Source organism: Diadema antillarum, unplaced genomic scaffold, assembly GCF_040938485.1.
Source record: "Diadema antillarum isolate AM-2024a unplaced genomic scaffold, OU_Dant_1.0 seq00000745_RagTag, whole genome shotgun sequence".
Lineage (NCBI taxonomy): Eukaryota > Metazoa > Echinodermata > Echinoidea > Diadematoida > Diadematidae > Diadema > Diadema antillarum.
Genome location: NW_027271642.1, coordinates 126,655 through 146,623, shown reverse-complemented (window position 1 = coordinate 146,623; position 19,969 = coordinate 126,655).

Genomic DNA, 19,969 nt, shown 5'->3' with positions numbered 1-19,969 from the left:
GGAGCAACTGCCACAGTAAAAGGGCTTGTATAGTTTTGGTTGAGACCTAATTTGAGGTTTCTAACATTTTTGGGTGAGTTAATGAGAAACCTTTTATGAAATATGAAAGAACATGTAATTCCAAGAGGAATTCAACATTTATTTGATGAAAACTGGTTTTGAAATGGCTGACATATCCAATACAGAGCAATTCTAATAAAAGGTGGGACCCACATTTTATTAGGATCGCTTTGTTTTACTAGTACTCTGTCTTTGGATGTCTCAGCCATTCCAAAACTGATTTTCATCAAATAAACTTTGAATTCCTATTAGAATGGTATGGTCTGTATTATTTCATAAGTTGTTTCTTGGTATCTCGCAAAAAGTTAAAAGCCCTTATCTCATCTCCACCAAATACTATATTATCCCTTTAATAACAGGAAGTCCCAATGATGATTCTCTTCCTAAGGAGTCCAGCTCTCCTTCAGCTTCCCCCTCCATCCCCTCCTCCTTCTTCTTCTTCCGATCTTCCTACCTGAGAGAGAAACGACCTACATCACTCAAATCATGAATATTCCAGGTGAGAGAAGACGGAACCGTTCTCGTCCCATGGGGTGAGTCGGCAGGGACTCTGAGGCAGGAACCTGCATTCGCTATTTCTCAACAGTTTGAGACGAAAGACACTGTTCATTCAGATCTCAGGAAAGGCAAGTGGAAATAATACTCAATAAAACCAGACAGTCACACAGTGTGCACTGCTGTAAGAGGGAAAATTTTCACGGTGTTGAAATTTTTTATTAGTGGAAAATTGAGCAAAGAAAATGGGATTCCATCGGGATTCGAACCTGAGACTTCCGGATAACTAGTTCGGTGCTCTATTGACTGAGCTATAGAAAGCCCTAGTTCAGTGTTCGTCCCAGAAACCCTAAATTCTCAATGCTCGAATGGTCAGAAGCTATAGCAGTGTGTTTGTGTGTGACAGACACATACACACTTGAACCGGGCATAAACCCGGAGGATAATTCAACTTGGGGATACTGTAAAACATGATATATTCGCGGCATGAAATATTCGTGAATTGGAGCGGACAGCCTTTTTCGTGGCATGAAATTTTCGCAAATTGCCACTGGCGTTCAATGCATGTAGTGTAGACAAAAACTTTTGCGTGCATTTTAATTTCGCAAATTTTTGCCCTCGCGAAATTCGCGAAATTAAAATGCATGCGAAAATTCCTCGTTTTACAGTAAATGCGAGGGATTACCGAACTGATGCAGCTTTTTGAGTATGTCACAAATGCAAGCAGAAAAACTTACCAGAAATGAATATTGTTTATTAGTGGAAAACTGAGCAAAGAAAATGGGATATCATCAGGATTTGAACCCAAGACATCCGGATTGCTAGCCCGGTGCTCTACCGACTGAGCTATAGAAAGCCCTAGTTCAGTGTTCATCCCAGAAACCCTAAATTCTCAATGCTTGAATGGTCAGAAGCTATAGCAGTGTGTTTGTGTGTGACAGACACATACACACTTGAACCAGGCATAAACCCGAAGGATAATTCAACTTGGGGATAAATGCGAGGGATTACCGAAGTGATGCAGCTTTTTGAGTATGTAACAAACGCAAGCAGAAAAACTGACCAAAAATGAATATTATTTATCGCTGGAAAACTGAGCAAAGAAAGTGGGATTATATTGGGATTTGAACCCAAGACATCCGGATTGCTAGCCCGGTGCTCTACCGACTGAGCTAGAAAGCCCTAGTTCAGTGTCGTCCCAGAAACCCTAAATTCTCAATGCTCGAATGGTCAGAAGCTATAGCAGTGTGTTTGTGTGTGACACACACGTACACACGTGAACACACGTGTTGAAATTTGCGCGCATTTCAAGCAACCACAAACCAGCGCGAAAATAAAAGCACACAAATATTTTTGCTTGCCATATATTCCCGTACTTACTGTCTTGATTCCGCAGAATTAAAAACACGCAAAACTCTTCTTACCGGGCCAAGTGCGGAAATAAGTCGTGCAAAAATATCCACTTTTACAGTAATCAAAGACGAATCCATCTCTATGCTATTGTTTATATCTATTACCAGCTCCCTGCCGCTTTACTTTTTTGTTTGTTTATTGCTCTTTTTCTTGCTGTTATTGTTGCAATGTTTTGACCAGCGTAAATGTATACTACTATTATTGGAAGCAAATGTATAACTTGATGTTTCCTTCCTTCTTTTAGGGCCATTAATTTATTTTGAGAGCTTTTACTCAAAGTCCATATGTATAATATTTTATCATCTTGTGCATGTGGTGAGTTTCAGTGTGAGAACTATCGTGGGTAATGGGAGATCTCAGGAAATGGTACCAGGTCTGGCTCCGTGCACAAATGTTTTCCAGAGGAAACTCGCCTATGAATTTTTATTGCGCTTGGGTTTTGCTCTCATTGTTGTTGATTTTGTTTTTCTTACTTCAAGCTTTTCTTCACTTCTTGTTCAGGATTCATTCTCTTGCGTCCATTCAATCTTTATTTTCTCCTTTCTTGGTTTCAGAGGGGGAGAAAGAGAGATTCCTCCTTTTAATATCACTCTGTCTTTCACGGTTCATTCTCAACTCACAGGGTGGCTGGTGTAATCTTGGATCCCTTAGCAAAACCTGTAATACTGTTCACGATGTATGTATATCCCTGTCTGTTTCTATTTGTGTCTGTCTATATGTCTGTCTCTATCTTTGTATTTACCTCATATTTATATTTCTATCTACTATGAAACTGCATATTATGGAATTTCATTTTTTCCATTTTTGTTTTATTACGTCTGGAAATGTGCACCCAGCATTTTCAAATTTATGGCATGTTACTTGTACTCATATATGTTTATATTTGCTGGAGATAAATGTAATTGAACCTTGAACCTTGAACCTAGTTATATCTTACAAAATAGAGTGACAGAAACATATTACACAGAGGAATTTATATTGATTAGAAGACTTTGTATTTTTCCTGAGATTTTGGGCCCCGTCAACTTGTGATGGAAATCAATTTCAAATATCACAAAAGCTTAGGATTGATTTAAACTTGGGATTAGATGCAAACATTCAGCTTGATAAAATGATTAAACTCAAAGGTGTGACCAATCTGTATGAATTGTATTCATCTCATAACAGTGAAACAAAACATATACCTAACTTTGGAACCTTCGTATTAATCCAAATTTCCAGTGAACTCAAAATTACATTAATGGTAAGAAGTCATATCTCCTAAGATTTTGATGCCAAGAGTGCCTGATTAATTGCAAATTCCATGGCAACCTAAAATAAGCCATTATTTTTTTTTTTCATTTCAAGAGATCAATTTAGAATCAGTCACAACTTTTTGACAGATTTACCATCAATTCAGTCTGGAAAGTTGCAATTGATTGCACCACAACTTTTTTAATAACATGGATATGAAATCAATTGCAAAGTTGCTATGCATCAGGGGACTTAAAATTGATTCAAATCAATGGCAACTCTTCATAAGACAGGGGCCCTGGTGAAAGAAAAAGCCACTGCTGCCATTCCTGATGTGTGGCAGTCTATAACTTCTTGCAGAAAACCAGCAGTTCACACACATTCCATTACAGGATCATTACCTCTGTTAAGTTTTCAAGGTACCTGAGGATTAAAGTAATGTAATTTTATGCTTTCCATGAAGATAAATCTTTCTTTTTTTTCAGTGCATATTTCATTTCGTGATAGGATATGAGAAAATCTGAATGTTGTAAAAAACAGACATTTGATGGTGTGCACATTTTTTATTGTGACATTGATGCTTCACCGAAGTAGCATGAAATATGATAAGTTTAGAATGTTTTGATGCAGTTTCAGAATATGTATACAGTAATCTGATATACAAAACTTATAAACCCACAAAGATTACTAGATTTGGTCTCATATACAGTTAGGCTCATAAAGAGTTTCGCATCCAATGTGCAAATAAATGAGCAACAACACTTAAAGTAATTCTACTGTCACTGCTCATATTATCTAATCACTAATTATGTTTGAGATGACACGTTAGAATGGGGGTGTGTTCAAGCACTCTCCTAAAGCATTCCATACCTTACTGTACCCATGCCAGAGGGGCGCCCGAACACTCCCAAAGCACACCATACAATACTGTACCAAATGTGGACCACTTCCTGATGTGCTCCAAAATTGCAGCATACAACACTGTACCAGAGACTCCAACTCTCCCGCTTTTGACAGGAGATGTCCCGCCGAAAGCCCATTTTTGCAAAATCTCCCGTTCTCCCACTTGAGATTTAATTTCTCCCGCCCTGGCTCTGTGTCTCCCGCTTGAAATGATTTCTTACTTAATGTCATCGTATGTTGAAAAATAAGCCTGGTATAACACGAGAGAGCATCTAGAACCCTAGAGCTTCCAGGACCAGGCTGCAAGGAACTTCGCGCACATCAAGTTGGAGTCTCCCATTTGCTAGGGGTTTCAGGCGGGAGAATCTCCAGATCAGAAGGTGCTTGGGGTTGGAGTCTCTGCTGTACTGTGCCAGAAAGCGCACAAATGCATATCAGTCCAAATTAAAGCATACCATATCAGAAGTTGACTGTGGAAGAATACACATAATAATATACTGATACAAAAAGTTGATTCTCTTTATTAGGGATGCCTGTAGGTAGCATAAGCGTGCAAGATGAATGACCCCATTGATACAAAACGTCTGACCCCTCTGACCAACATAATAGTTACCTGGTATTACATCTTAAGCCCTTTTTACACTTGTGTTTCTTAACCCCATACTTTCTCTGCCCCAGAACTATCGTTAATCCCGTACCAATTTTTTCAGCTTTTTACACTCGCCAATAAATCCCGTACTAAGCTCTTGTCCTGGGCTAAAGAAAAAACTTACCTTTTTACACTCATATTTCTAAGTCCCGTACTTTCCAAACCGCATGAATATTCATGATTACGCTGTGCACTGTACAAGTACACGTACGCACCGGCAGCACTTGATTACTTCGTTTCTGATTGGTCAATGGGGTTCGGACTTCGTCTCCGTCGCTTAGCCCGGGATTATTTCTTCATTCTGTTTACACTCGCTTGCTTGACACCGCAATTGCGGGGTTAGCACCGCACTAACCCTGCTTTTTTGCAGGGCCAGATAGTATGGGATTATCGGTGGGGCTAGCCCACTTTGGCAAAAACAAGTGTAAACAAAAAGTGGGCTAAGGAAAGTCCGGTACCAACGGTGGGGCTAAGGCCCCCCGCTAGCCCCACCGTTGGTACGGGACTAAGCAAAAATTTGCAAGTGTAAAAAGCCCTTTACATATTCCGTGGTCGAGAAGACTGTTGTGGCGCCACAGAAGACTTCGCAGCCAGTTTCCTCCATCCCTTCCTCTCCTCTGCCTCTCTTTGTGCCTCTCTTAACCTTAGGCCTGTCCAGTCTTGAATGTTGTCTTTCTGACCAAAAAAACAAACAAACAAAAACAAAAACAAACATGAGGTATACTATCTCCACAGAGCACTCTAACGCTCCCAATCTTGCTAGTTACGGCATAGTGTGGTACAGTATGGTTTGGTTCACTTTTGAGCTCTCAAACATGGCCTTGAGACCCATTCGAGACCACCTTCATTTTGGTTAATGAGTTACCTCATATAATTAACATGAATAGATGAATGGCTGAGGTGATAGAGAAATTGAGTGTACTAAATGAATCAGGAAATGAATCAATGAATGAATTAATCATCAAGTAAATGAATGAATGAATACGTAAATGAGTGAGGAATGAATAAATGAGTGAGTGGATGCATAACTGATTGAGTGAGGGAATCAATAAAGTGGCGAGTGAATAAATTAATGATTGGATGGATGAACGAATGAAAAGATAGGTAAATACGCAAGAAGCTTTAAAACATCCAAACATTTTATGGTGTAGGAAAATAGCTGGGTAAATATGTGGATTAAGAATCACTTGTGGTACCGCTGGCTCAAGATGATGCCAGGGTCTGAAATGGACCACCGGGGCCAGATCAGACTAACGGTGACACAACACAAAAAAATGTACTATTTGTGTGAATAGGCCCACTGCTTAGCAGCTTACTAGTGTGAATAGGCCCACTGCTTAATGGTATAGCCCCACTGCTTGATGGTACAGCCAAGTATCAGTTCTAAGATTATCATGTCCTTCACTGTGTGACCAACCATTCCCAAATGTACAAGGCCAGCATGTGGTGGTTTTTTTTCTGATTTGGGTCATTAAAAGAGAAGTCTACCTTCATATACATGTGGATTGAGTGAATGCAGCAATATGAGTAGAACACATTAGTGAGAGTTTGAGGAAAATCAGACAATCCATTCAAGAGTTATGAAGTTTTGAAGTTTCTGCTCAGTCATTGCTGGATGAGAAGACTACTTGAGCATATGATGTCACATGCATAGAACGATATAAGGAAAATTTAAAGAGAATTTCACAAAATTGTGTTATTTGAAAAAAGTGTACATTTCCTCGATTTGTCACTCATGTATGTTAAGAGTAATATAATTCTCCCTAACTTCTGAAATTGGCAAGCCAAGTGTTTTGGCATTGATGTGACCTGACCTCCCGTGAATTGATAATGAGTGTTTTTAAACTTTACCATCGGATGTAGGGTTTGCATGACATCTTACAGAGTGCATTGTAGCTGGATTGGGCCGGGTCGGGTGGTGGGATGATCTACATCTATATTTATATGTACAGGGCATGTGTGTGGGGTGTGTGTGTGGAGGGGGGGGGGGAGGGAGGTGTAGTTTGTGTGGAAGTTCAAGTTATGTTTAGGTAATGTGGATCTTCTCGCCCCCTAGTTTGGCTTGTTCCAGTCTCTGCAATGCACACACTTTTTTCAGTTGGAAGGGAGGATGAAACTGTTGGTCACTCATTAGTTTGTTTGTTTGTTTGTTTGTTTTATTCTCCTTCCCCATCTCGGAATATCGCTCTTGAACAATCGCTCTTGATTTGTATATGGTAACTTAATGTTCTGCCTTTTTTTTTTGTTCTTTTTTACAATTCCTCTACGTTGTTCAGTGATTGCGTTATTCTAATCAAGTTGATTGTTGTAAATAGTGTGATTCTGTATAATTTTTCAATAAAACATAAATATAATTTTAAGAAAGTGTTCTTTTATTATGCAAGAAAAGTGAAAATATGTTGAATTCTCTTTATATTTTCTTTATATCTTTCTACACATGTGATATCACAAGCTGTAGTAGTCTTGTCATTCAGCAGTGACTGAGCAGAATAACTTCAAAAATTCATAACTGTTGAACGGATTGTCCGATTTTCCTAAAATTCACTGATGCGTTCTATCAATGTTGCTGCATTCACTCAATCCACATGTCTATGAAGGTGGACTTGTCCTTTAAAGGCTGGCAGTTAAAAATAACCCAAACTAAATAATCTCTTCAGTGCTTAGAAATCATGGCAATAAATGCATTTTACATGTTCAGTTTTATTAGTATTATCACTGATAGCATTACTATTATTGTTATCATCAATATCATTATGATTAGCAGGAACTGTTATTGCAATTGCTATCATTTCGAATGCCACTATTATCTTTGGCAACCTAAGCTAGTAGAGATCCGCTTAATGTTGATAAGTGATGTTATTTCATGAATATCACTTTTAATTGAACAATCAACTTTCCTCGTCATCTTTTTGCACTGCGGAACTCTTTCTTTAGATGCGTATTTTCCCTTCTCTTTCATTCTCTTTCCTCGACCCTCTGCCATCCAGATGCTAAATCCTCTTTGTTGTTTCAAATTAATGCCCTATGGCAGTATGAAATCACAATGCGGGGAGGCCCATGAGGGGACCAATGATGCTGATACCATGGCAACCTATACATTACCAGTGGTGGTGCTGGTACCATTGTGATGAGGGCGTTTTCCTTCCACCATCAGCGATACCATGGCAACCTATATTACCAGTGGTGGTGATATATACCATTGTGGTGAGGGCATTTCCTTTCTACCATCAGCAAGCACAGGCTGGGCGGGGTGCTTTGCTCATTAGGTTGGATTGAAGCTCAACCTCTTCTACAGCCACAGTCCAATGGCTGAATTTGAGACATAAAAGAGTGTTTATTTCTCGTGCATACATCACGATCTATTCAGCATGTCTTTCTTGCCTTATTCTCCCTCCCTACTGGGTCTGCCAGAAAGACATCTGTTTATCACCATTTCTAGTCATCTCCCTTTTTTTCCCCGTGCTCTTGCACTTTTGGCATCACATGTGATGCATCCGAACTCATTTAGCTTTAAAGGCATAATTTACCATTTGCAGATGAAACAAACACCCAGCAATAGTGCTTTAGAATAGTTCTTAAATGTGAGTTAGGTGTAGAAACAACCATTGTAAAAATTTGAATTGGTAAAATCAATGTTAAGTATTGTTGAATATACAAAATGTGAACAATAGTTATAATAAAAATGTTTCCAGACTAAACCGTCTACAGTTATGGTTTATTGAGAAAAATACAGATATCTCCTTATATTTTAGGCTTTATCACAAAAATCTTATATGATAGGATGTTCGTGGTACAACAGACCTATACATATGCATTAAATGTCATATCTTGAAAACTTTTTAAATCACTGTTCCCAAAGGAAAACAGGAACTTTACAGCTTTGATGCTAACTGCTAATAAAAACTCATGATGCAAACTTATCAGCGGTATATGTTTGCAAAAACACACTATAGTATCTTCTTTGTGTGTGCCTGTATGCACGTAACTCAAGGTATGCATGCACAAGACCACCAACTCATATTTGTTTTTTTGACCCACCTTTTTTTCACCTTGTCTCTTTATGTCTCTCATTACTCACTCTATCTATCTCTCTCTCTATATATATATTATATGTATATATATTTCTTCCTCTGTCATTCTCTCTGACTGCATTACATGTCATGTGATCACCAGTAACTTTCAAAAGTTGTAAATGGGTAATCTATCTTTAGCCTATCATTTCAATTCATCCCAATGCATCTCATTGTACCATCTGTCTTTATTTACATCATATGGTATATATGTCTCAAGGCCCATGTGATGCAGTCATAAAAATCTCCAATGTTGAGGGATTTTCAAAACACTGAAACACAATATTTTCTCTTCCATCTCTCTGTCCTCTATATGTGCGAGTCAGTCCCTCTATCCAAAAACATATTTCTTCTTAAATAAATGTTTATTATAGCTGTATATGGTGGGTGATATAAACTTATCGTACATGAAGCAAAAAGATGCTCATTTATCTCATGGACCTACTAGGTCCATGTTTATCCAGTGATGTGATGTAAGGGCCATTCTCATTGCAGGTGAAAACTCGCGATATTAGAAAAATCGCGAAGTTACGGTGAAAGTTGCCTAGCAACTCTCACTAAACCATCGCCCGAAAAATCGCAAGACGGAGTGCGATTTTTCTAACTTCGAGCGAAACTTCGCAAGGAGTTTTGCAATGAGAACGCACGCAGCAGAAATATCGCGATATTACTCATGTGACTTCAGTATCCGCTTGACCCCAAACAAAGGCCGAGCGCGCGATTGGAGTAAACTGGGCATGCTCAGTACGTCATGAAAGATCGCGATTGTTGGCGCCGGAGCTAACTTCACGATGTTTACCTGCTAATGTGGACACAAAGGTAAAACATTGCGAGTTTTCATATCGCGATTTTTTGCAATGAGAATGGCCCTGTAGTCGCTCCTTCCCTCTCTCCCTCTCATTTCCCTCTCCCTTTCTCCTTTGGAGTTACCCATTTTCTTGAGAAGTGAATAAGTTTTTGTTACATATGAAAGCATATCTCCACCTCACAGGGCCACAGCTGCCTTGGGTTGGGGCTAAATCGGGCGGAGCGGGGGTAGACTGGAGACCCCAATGAGTATCATGTTCCAATTGACCCCACCTTTCAGAGGTCAGCCAGATCTGTCACAGTCAATGTGAAATGGTGCCTAGAGATGGGGAAAGACTGAGCAAATCCAAAAACTATGGACAGCCAGCAGGGACATAATTTCACTTTGGATTATGCAAAATTATGACCATCCTGCACAGGTGTTTGAATTCTCCCCATAGCATAGAACTGTAAAAACTCAAACAGCGATGGCACTATTTGATTTGCATAACAATGTGTGGACAATGCTTGAGCTCTCTTTGGTTCTACATGAAAAAATAAGAAACACTATCTCAATCTCCAAACTACCATAGTTTTGTAAATTTTCTCAGCAATTATTACATGTTTGGAAAAGAAATATGAAGTTAAAAGCTCTGAAAATGCATTTTTATTGTGAAGTGACAATGTTTCAGTCATGACAATAAGGGGAAAATTAGGTGCATACTCCCACTCTACCCTTGTCTGTTGCACAGTAACTGCACATTACCGGAAGTGCCCAAGTGAACACCAAAAGTGTGACCCCTGCTTGACCTAGGCATGTTGTGCACGGGTGTGTGAGATCACCTCATTCATCTGCATAATATAACGTACCATCAGCATGCGGACACAACCACTAGCAAAGAAATGTTTTAACATCAGATTTTACTTGCAATAGGGAGAATTGATTTTTGTTTGTTCTGTTCGTGTTTGTTGGCTCAGAAGGTGGGAATATTGTGTGTAGGTACACTGTATCTCAGCTTTTAAATGCTATTGTGATGTGTGTATACTGACCTTACCTGATTTATCTTGTTCATTAACATTGATGTATGGTAAATCAAACACTTTATTGGTTGCATAGTTATTTCTTTTGGCAGAGTACACAAAAGTGTCAAACATGAACAAAGAAAGCAAACAACCACTCAAATCACGCCAAATTACTATTGCATCAAGTTGTCTAAACAGGAAACCAGACTTATGAAATTATCATTGTGCATGGACAAAGTATACCAGCAGAGATGTGTGCAATATTCAGAGTGCTATACCTACAAATGACTGATGGAGAAGAATTATTTTTTTCTCAGTACAATGGAATGGAAAATTCTACATCTCACAGCATGCAAATTATGGCTGTTATGGCTTTCCATATACATTTTGAAGACACAGTTCCTGTGGAGGAGGAGAGTGTGTGTGCTAACGTGTGTGTGTGCACATGTAGCTGTGTGTGTGTGTGTGTGTGTGTGTGTATGTGCGTGTGTGCACATGTGGCTGTGTGTGTGGGGGGGGGGGGAGGGGGGTAGGATAACGAAAAGAGCCTCCAATTTTCCTGTATGTTACAATAACATGTGCCTGTATGCAGGACTGTAAGCAGTGATTAAGCTGTCAGAAAAGGGTCAAGACAGAGGTCAGACCATATTCTATGCACAACTCTGATATTCCACATTCTTCGTCTGGTATGTGGGAAGGAAATGCAGTAAAATGAATACATGCCTCTGGATTCTGTGAGGTTATCACCTTTTTCACACTTTAGCTTGCTGATGTTACTAGTGCACTGCAATATGTCTCAAAAGCATACAGTGCACTCCCGTTATAATGAACAGGGTTATAATGAAATTCCGGTTGTAATGAAATAAAAATTATGGCCGCGACATTATCCTCTCTATGTTTTTTATTGTTTATTTGTTCGATTATAACAAACTTTCCATATAACGAAAGAGGACTGTTGGTCCTGAGAACTTTGTTATAAGAAGAACCCACTGTATCACTCTTTACCTAACCCAACCTCCCTCTCCTCACCCCCTTCAACAAATACGTTTTATTTTTTGCAAACACAGTCAGCCCTCATTATTTATATATGCCATCATTTACATATTTGCTATCAACCCCCCCCCCCCCCCCCCCCCCCCCCCCCCCGGAATAAAGGGAACCATATGTGAATTTGCAGGTATGTAAACAAGAAATACATCTGTCCGACTGTATGTAAATGAACAAAGATTGACTGGTACCTTGGCAGGTAATAATCTGAAGAAATGGGTTATGATGCTGCTTCTCTGGCAATGATTGTAATAGCCAATGGCACACACCTGTTACAGTACCACAACTGGGGCCCCTGGTAGTGGTAGCATCAGGGAAATGAACTCACCTCCTTGGTAGCATAAAGCTTCACAGTTAATTGCTAAAAGGCAGTCAGTTACTATTAAAGGGAAGGTAAACCCAAAGAGCAATGTGGATTGAGTGAAAGCAGCAACATTAGTAGAAAACATCAGTGAAAGTTTGAGGAAAATCGGACAATCGATGCAAAAGTTATGATATTTTAAAGTTTTGGTGTTGGAACCGCTGGATAAGGAGACTACTAGAGGATATGACGTATGAGTGGACAACAATACAAAGAAAATATAAAGGAAATTCAACGAAAATTCATTTTTCTAGAATTATGAAAAAACAATGGACCAACCGCTTTCAGAAAGCAGGGGGAATAATTGCTACCCTTAGCATATATCAATATCAGGTTGATGGAATTTGTAATTTTCATGAAAAATGGATTTTTGCAGAATTTTCTTTATATTTTCTTGGTATTGTTGTCCACTCATACGTCATAACCTCTAGTAGTCTCCTCATCCAGCGGTTCCAACATCAAAACTTTAAAAATTCATAACTTTTGCATCGATTGTCCGATTTTCTTCAAACTTTCACTGATGTGTTCTACTAATGTTGCTGCTTTCACTCAATCCACATTGCTCTTGGGGTTTATCTTCCCTTTAAGGATTGGCTAGTAGGAATTAAATACAATCAGTAATATTACTGATCGTTGTATGTCACAGGATAAACAACAGTAATTTCCTCTTTGCTTTGCTTTTTTTTACAACACACGATCTGTGTAGTTATTACTACGGTTAATTCTGCTAGCAATGGTGTTTCTTCCTTTACCAGCTAATTTTTACTTTACATTGCAACTACTATTGCCATCAAGACAATCTCAACTCTGGTATTGTTACTGCTTCTTATTACTTTGATCGCTCTTACTACTATAAGGACCACTTGCACCATCACATTAGCTAATCTGTTCCTGTTATTGCTACCACACTATTACTTTGACTATAGCTGCTACGACTACCCTTGTATAATCACACTATCAATGTCTCTCCAAGTACCAGGCATCACTGTTTCTAACATTTCTATTGCATGTCAGCTGTACTTACTAGTTTCATTTCCACTAATAGTATACTCTTTGTCAAATGAAGTAATCATGATTACTCCTTGAGCCTAGTGCAATTGATACATGAAGGAAAATTTAACTTAACTCTTCTGTATGAAACCACAACATATATGTCTTATCTTTAAACTGTTGAGGATGAGTACCGAGTAGACTCGGGCAGGGGTCTATGGGAAATGCGTGTTGAAGCAAAATCAGCCCATCCTCAATGGGTTAAGACAATGATTTACACTATCCTATTGAACACAGTTATGACATGGTTTACTTCTGTTACAAGTGCTGCTATTATGTCTACTACTACTGCTGCTACTTCTATTACAACTAATGAAACTCCTACTTCTGATCAAGTGAATCACAGTGGTCACATTTTATGTTCCCCATAAGTATGTTAGCTCACTACAACCAATTCAGTTGTTCATTTTGGTTTTAGTTTTTGGGAGCTGATGATACTCACTGGTTACTAATTTGAGGCTTTATATCATTTTTTTTTTTTCAGTAGAGGAAGGAAATACAGAGTTTTGCCACTATTAAATGTGAGGAAACTTTCTCATGTATCGAGTTTTTCAGACTCGTGCCAATTAATTTTCAAGGTTAGAATGTATCAAAGTGGGACATCACCAAAGGCCAAGCAAACTTATGAAATGAAATTCTACGCAGTGGTTGTGTGGAGAAAGAAAGATAAATTATCCCATCCTGAATCTATGTTTGCCTATGAGCACAACAGGATGTATACAAGAAACTACATTTTCTTTCCTTTTTTTTTTTTGGGGGGGGGGTAGGTCAGCATGATTTCATGATAAAATGTGCAGTCACTGGTGCAACTGTGCGACATCTGGTATTGTTTTGGAGGGGTAAAACAAGTCCATGATTAGGAACATTGTGGTATAGTTGTTAAAAATGGGGACTCGTGGATGGAAGGTCATGGATTCAAATCTCACCCATTAGCAAATGCTCTTCTGCATGCAAGATGCCTTACGCACCGGTTCCATCTTCAACCATGTGTACAAATGCATACATGTGGCAATGGTAGGATCAGAATAAAAGCAGTATGAGTGTGGTAACACTGAAGAGGAGATCTTGCACAAAAATACAACCATATTACAATATCGTTTCTGTGAGTCAATAGAGAGACGAAATATATGCAGTGATATATGCAATGCTTTGGTGGTGAGTGCATGTGACAAAGTTTTTGTAGTGATGAAAAAGATGTTATTGGTTCAAGGGAGGTTCATTATCCATATACAGCATTCTAAGGAGCATTTCAAAAATGGCTGTCTCTGTAATTCACTGTGATTACCTTTTGATACTATATCTAACTCTCATTCACTTTTGGATTATCATCTACCCTATACCATTTTTTTTTTAAATATCTTTGTTGTTTCCATTTTTTATTGTATTTTCTGTTTGTTCAATGTGATCTAGCTGTGAGATATATGAAATAAGGCAAGTTAGAGTGATTACCTTTAAGTACAAGTCAAGCCCATCTTGTTTTGTTTGCCAAGCGGCATTCTATCAAATTTCAGTGCTCTTCCATACATGTAAACCTGTGGTATAATTTAAAATGCACTGTGAATTGTTTCGTAAGGAAGCAATTGAAAAGCAAAATGTCACTGTTTCAACTTTGAGACACCACAGTGGTTTTTTACGTAGTTGAGTTTTCACTCTCCTTTAATTATTCATCCTAGAGCGTGTCACCCTGGGGAGCGAATGCAACCGAAAACAATGATAGAAGAGTATTGGTTAGCTGCGCTTATAATGTGCCGCGTTGGCTGAATTTAAAGGGACTGTACAGTACTGGTTGAGGTAGGTATTTATGTTTTGAACATTCCTAAGTGAGATAATGAAAAGCCTCTTAAGAAATATGAAAGAGCATGTAATTTTAAGAAGGATTCAACGTTTATTTGATGAAAATTGGTTTTCAAATGGCTGAGATATCCAAAAAAGTGATAATATTAAAAGGCAACATGCCCCAACTTTATTAGCATCTCTTTGTTTCACCTTCTTTTTGAATATCTCAGCCATTTCAAACCCGATTTTCATCGAATAAACTTTTGATACCCCTTAGAACTGCATGGAGGGACATTCACACAGACAGTGGAAAATCTACATTATAGAAAACTTGGTATGTTATGAAGAAAGTTTCTAGTCAACTGCTGCAAAAGCATCCCAAAACATCACAAGAGAGATCAGACGCAGGAGAGTAACTTTGTTTTAATTTTGCACAAGGTTTGCTGTCAAGGTTTCAATAGTATTCAATATAACATGATTATTTTGCTATTGCAGTTAAGAATATATACTTAATTAATGTCGGGATGTGTTTGGAAAAGCCAGAGGATTGAAATGGATAAAAATATTGTTTAAAGAATATCTGAAAGTATATGAGATATACTCATCTTCATATCTTCATATCCTTATCCTCACGACAAAGATAACAATGCATTATAAAGCTATGGAAGACACAGCATGACAATTTAAGAGATAAATACTTGGGATTCACAACACAATAATATACATATATGCTTTAACAATTGTAAAATGCAATGAGAAAGATGTGACATAGGTTTGATAGTGAGATATTTATATTATATTAGATGGCTATGAATGGGATACCAGGGAATATTGCACGAGTTAGGGTCAATATTGCACGAATCGAAGATGAGTGCAATATTCCCTGGTATTCCATGAATCAAGGCCATCCAATATAATTATTATCATCTATGTAATCAAGCAGAACAAGCATAAACTAAACAAAATTAGCGGGCTTCTACTCGTCTTTGAAGTTGACTCGGCTGTCACATCCCAGCGCTGAAAAGGGGAAGCCCCTAAAACTGCGTATGGGAATAATCAACTAGCAAGATGTTTGCGCGCTTGTGAATTGTAACAAAATGACGCGCACTAGTAGCAAGCATTTGCGCATTCAGCAAGCGCTCGCGCAATAGACGAGACAGAATATGGCGTGATCTTGAACGGCAAGTAACAACGGTGGCCTATGGTGAATTAATACGTTGGCCTATGCGTTTCGTTCAATATGCTCTGATATTGAATGGTAAAATTTGAGCGGACTACAATACGCGTTTTTAATGCGCCGCTAAAACGTCCTATATAGATGATAATAAAGAATAATGAATCGCACTGGCAAGATCACAATGAGAATCCACACTCCACTATATGTTCAGGTCACTCCCAATGGCCTAATATGAATGAGTTTTTTAATACCTCACTGATAAAGCTAGAATATTACTACACCTACTGCATTCAGACTGCCAAATCCACTGTGCCCGCACAGGCCAGTAGCAAAGACTCTGGACTTTTCTCCAGTGTTGTAACATTAGGACATATCACCACAGTGTGAACGGAAATGGCTGAACATCAAGTTGCGATTTTTTTCCCCTATGACAATGAACCTGAAAGTACCCAACATATGGTGAGCTGTGAAGTGTTTTGGAGGTTTTTTTACTCACAAACATTGGAGGCAGATTTGTTGGAATACATTCATCGTATCAAGATTAAAGGTACTGTTTACCATTGGGAGCAGTGATTTAAAAAACGTTCGAGATATCACATTTGATGCATACGTGTAGGTCAGTTGTATCACAAAATATACTTCAATGTAAAAATTTTACAATATAGCCTAAAATATAAAGAGATATCATTATTTTTCTCAATAAACCATAACTGTAGACAGTTTAGGCTAGAAACAGTTTTATTATAACTCTTGTTCAAATTTTTGTATAATTTTTTGTATATTAACAATACTTAACATTAACTATACTGATTGAAATTTTTACATGGGGTTGTTCCTATCCCTTACTCACATTTTGGAACTGTTTTGAAGCACTGAATCTGGGTTTTTGTTTCATCTGCAAAATGGTAAATAATGCCTTTAAACCACTTCAGCCTCTTAACATTCAATCTCATAGTACTTAAGTTTGTTCTGATCTATCATTCCTGGGATTTGTTTCAACCTGGACGAACATACACATGAAAGTAACATGATTATAGTGTTGTTGCTTTTCTTTAAGTCCTTAGGCATTGATAAAGTTTAGAATTGTCCTTACAACATTTTTCCTGATGAAATGAACTCCAAAGTACCTACAGTTCAGGTAAAATTTTGAGTGCAATTGTTGCATTGGGAGAGGGTACAGCAATTGGGGTTGTTTATTTGTTTTTGGTTATAATTTGTGCAAAACTTAGAGGGCATACAGCAAGAACATGTTTGATATAATTGTTAGGCTCAGTAGAGTCTTTTAAGTAGATGAAAAATTTCATGGCCACAGTGAATTCCTTGAGCAAAGTGTTAGACATGCAACTATGGTGGCTATTTTGAAACTTGTGCCAACAATGGAATGGTCATGACTGTTTTGACATTTTGTCTGCTGTTTCCAAAATTTTGCCAAATCTCTTGCTGCAATGTTACTGCATGAAAATGTCTTTTCCCTGTAAGTACCATCTCTGTATTTTTGAAGATACCATGATTACATCAGGGGTTTTTTTCATGATGTTGCTCATGAAACTTCCAAGCCTATTTAATAACCCGTCCCCTTTTCCGTGAAAAATTGCATTTGATAACATTTGATATCAAATAAGCATGTTACAAATTTTAGCTCAATTTCTCTTATATTTTGTAGTGAAAAAGGAAAGTGTTTTCATCAACCCTTTTGTCATCTCATAAAATTTTACACTTTACTTTGAGAATAAGCTTACATTATCAGTTATATAGAAAACATTGAACACAAGTTTTTAGCGCCCAGATTATCAATATTGGGTGTCACACAAGATCAACTGACCTTCTCGGGGTTTTGTTTGTTTTTTTTTTTTGGGGGGGGGGGGGTTCGGTATTGGGTGTCAATGAAAGTAATCAAGCAAGAAATCTCTAAAAAATGAGATAAAAAAATACAATGAAAATGAACATAAGTGGCCATGACTCTTCTTTCTACACACTTAATATGCAACATCACTCCATCTTCAAATTTACTTTTCAAAGTGGACTAAACTAAACCCAGAATGTGTGAATTTTCACAAGACTCATTACATGGACTACAAGAACATAGTTGCATTTTAAAATCATTCAGAAATGTCAACTCTGGTATTTGATGATTTCATCACATTAATTCTAACACTGACCTGTTTGCAAATCTTTAAATGAATTTTGTTTTTCCCAAGTGAGATTGGAAAGAACAATTTGCATGCTCGAATACCCTGTTACTGTAGAATTGGAAAAAAACTGAGCACCAAAACATGATTTTCACAACAGTTTTACTTATAAAACAAAAGTCGAGTAGTGTTGCCATGATATCACATATTATCACTCTTAATTTTGTGTAAATGGTTACTGTTAATATTGATATCTGAGGCCATGCTAAAAACCTTCTGAATCCATAGGTGTTTTTTTTACTGTGAGACCAGAAATATTTGCAGCATGAAACTTTCACAAATCGAAGGCAAAGGCCTTCGTGACATGAAACTTTCATGAACAACCACTGGCATTCAATGCATTGTGTAGACAAACTTTTTCACATATATTTAATACTTCTGTGAATTTTGGCTCCTCTCAAAATTTGTGACAGTTTCATGGACACAAAAACTTCTGGTTTTGTAAGTATCATTGTCAATTGTGAAAGGGCTTCTACTAGTCGTTTTGTTTTGTTTGATTTTGCCTGTCAAAGTCAAGTAGAACATAGAACTGATTTGTCACTTTAACCCACAAAATTTTTGGATTTTTTTGTCAGCAGAAATTATCTTGTTATCAAATTCACAACACGATATTTTACTCAACAGTGCTTATCCTATTTTGGAGAAATATTAGATTAACTTGTTGAAATTCACCAAATTTGTCCCCCCCCCCCAAACAAACAAACAAACAAACCAACAAACAAACAAACAAACAAACAAACAAAACACAAAAAAACAAAAACAAAAACAAAAACAAAAACAAAACAAAACAAAACAAAAACAGGATGACACTTTAATATAATAAAGTTGTAAATATCAGAGCAAAACTGTAATGTTACTCTTCTTAAATGTGTTGCCAATCAGTCATGTATTGAGCAAAGATGCTTTTTGAAATTTTTCAACAAAAACAATTCTATATGAACAACAAAAAACTCAAATGAAAGGAATGTATTTTTACTGTACTTTTAGAAACTTTAACCCATGAAAAGTGATTATGAGTATAAAAAGATGCAGTACCAAACCAGAGAAATGTATTTTCTGAGACCCTAATGGCTTAAATGAACATTGCCACATCAGTAAACACTATCATTCTACTGTTTACAATATTTTAGGAATTTTGTCAGAGTTTCTAGGTGTTGAAGAAGATGTGTTTGAGAGTAATGAAAGTGAAGCGGAAAAAACGATGAAGCGGAAAATAATGTCCCCTGCATTTAGGTATGATAAATGGCACACTTCAAAGAGGAAATACCTTCAAATGTCATGTGGATAATGACACGGTACTAGCACAGTTTGAAACAGCTACGTTCTGGGAGGTAAAAGTCTCCATGGGGCTGAACAACTTTCTGTAAGCCTAAAGAGAGAAAGAAAGTAAGGGGGAGAGGGATGGAATGATAGAGAGATGGAAAGAGGGAGGGGATGGATGAAAAACAGATGAAGAGAGAGGGGAAAAACATCTAATGGAGCATGAGTACTTTGATGGATGAGTAAGACCAAAGAAGTTGTATCTGTGCCTTGCCACAATATTTTGTGCTTAAGAATGGCATCAAGGATTTGTGGTAGTGATCACAAATCCAGGCATCTGTTTCTCCTTAAAGGGATGGTAAAGTTTTGGTTGAGATGGTGATTCAGCTTTTAACTTTTTGCAAGATAATCAGAAAGCACCTATGAAATATAAAAGAGCATATAATTCTAAGTGGAATGAAAAGTTTATTTGATGAA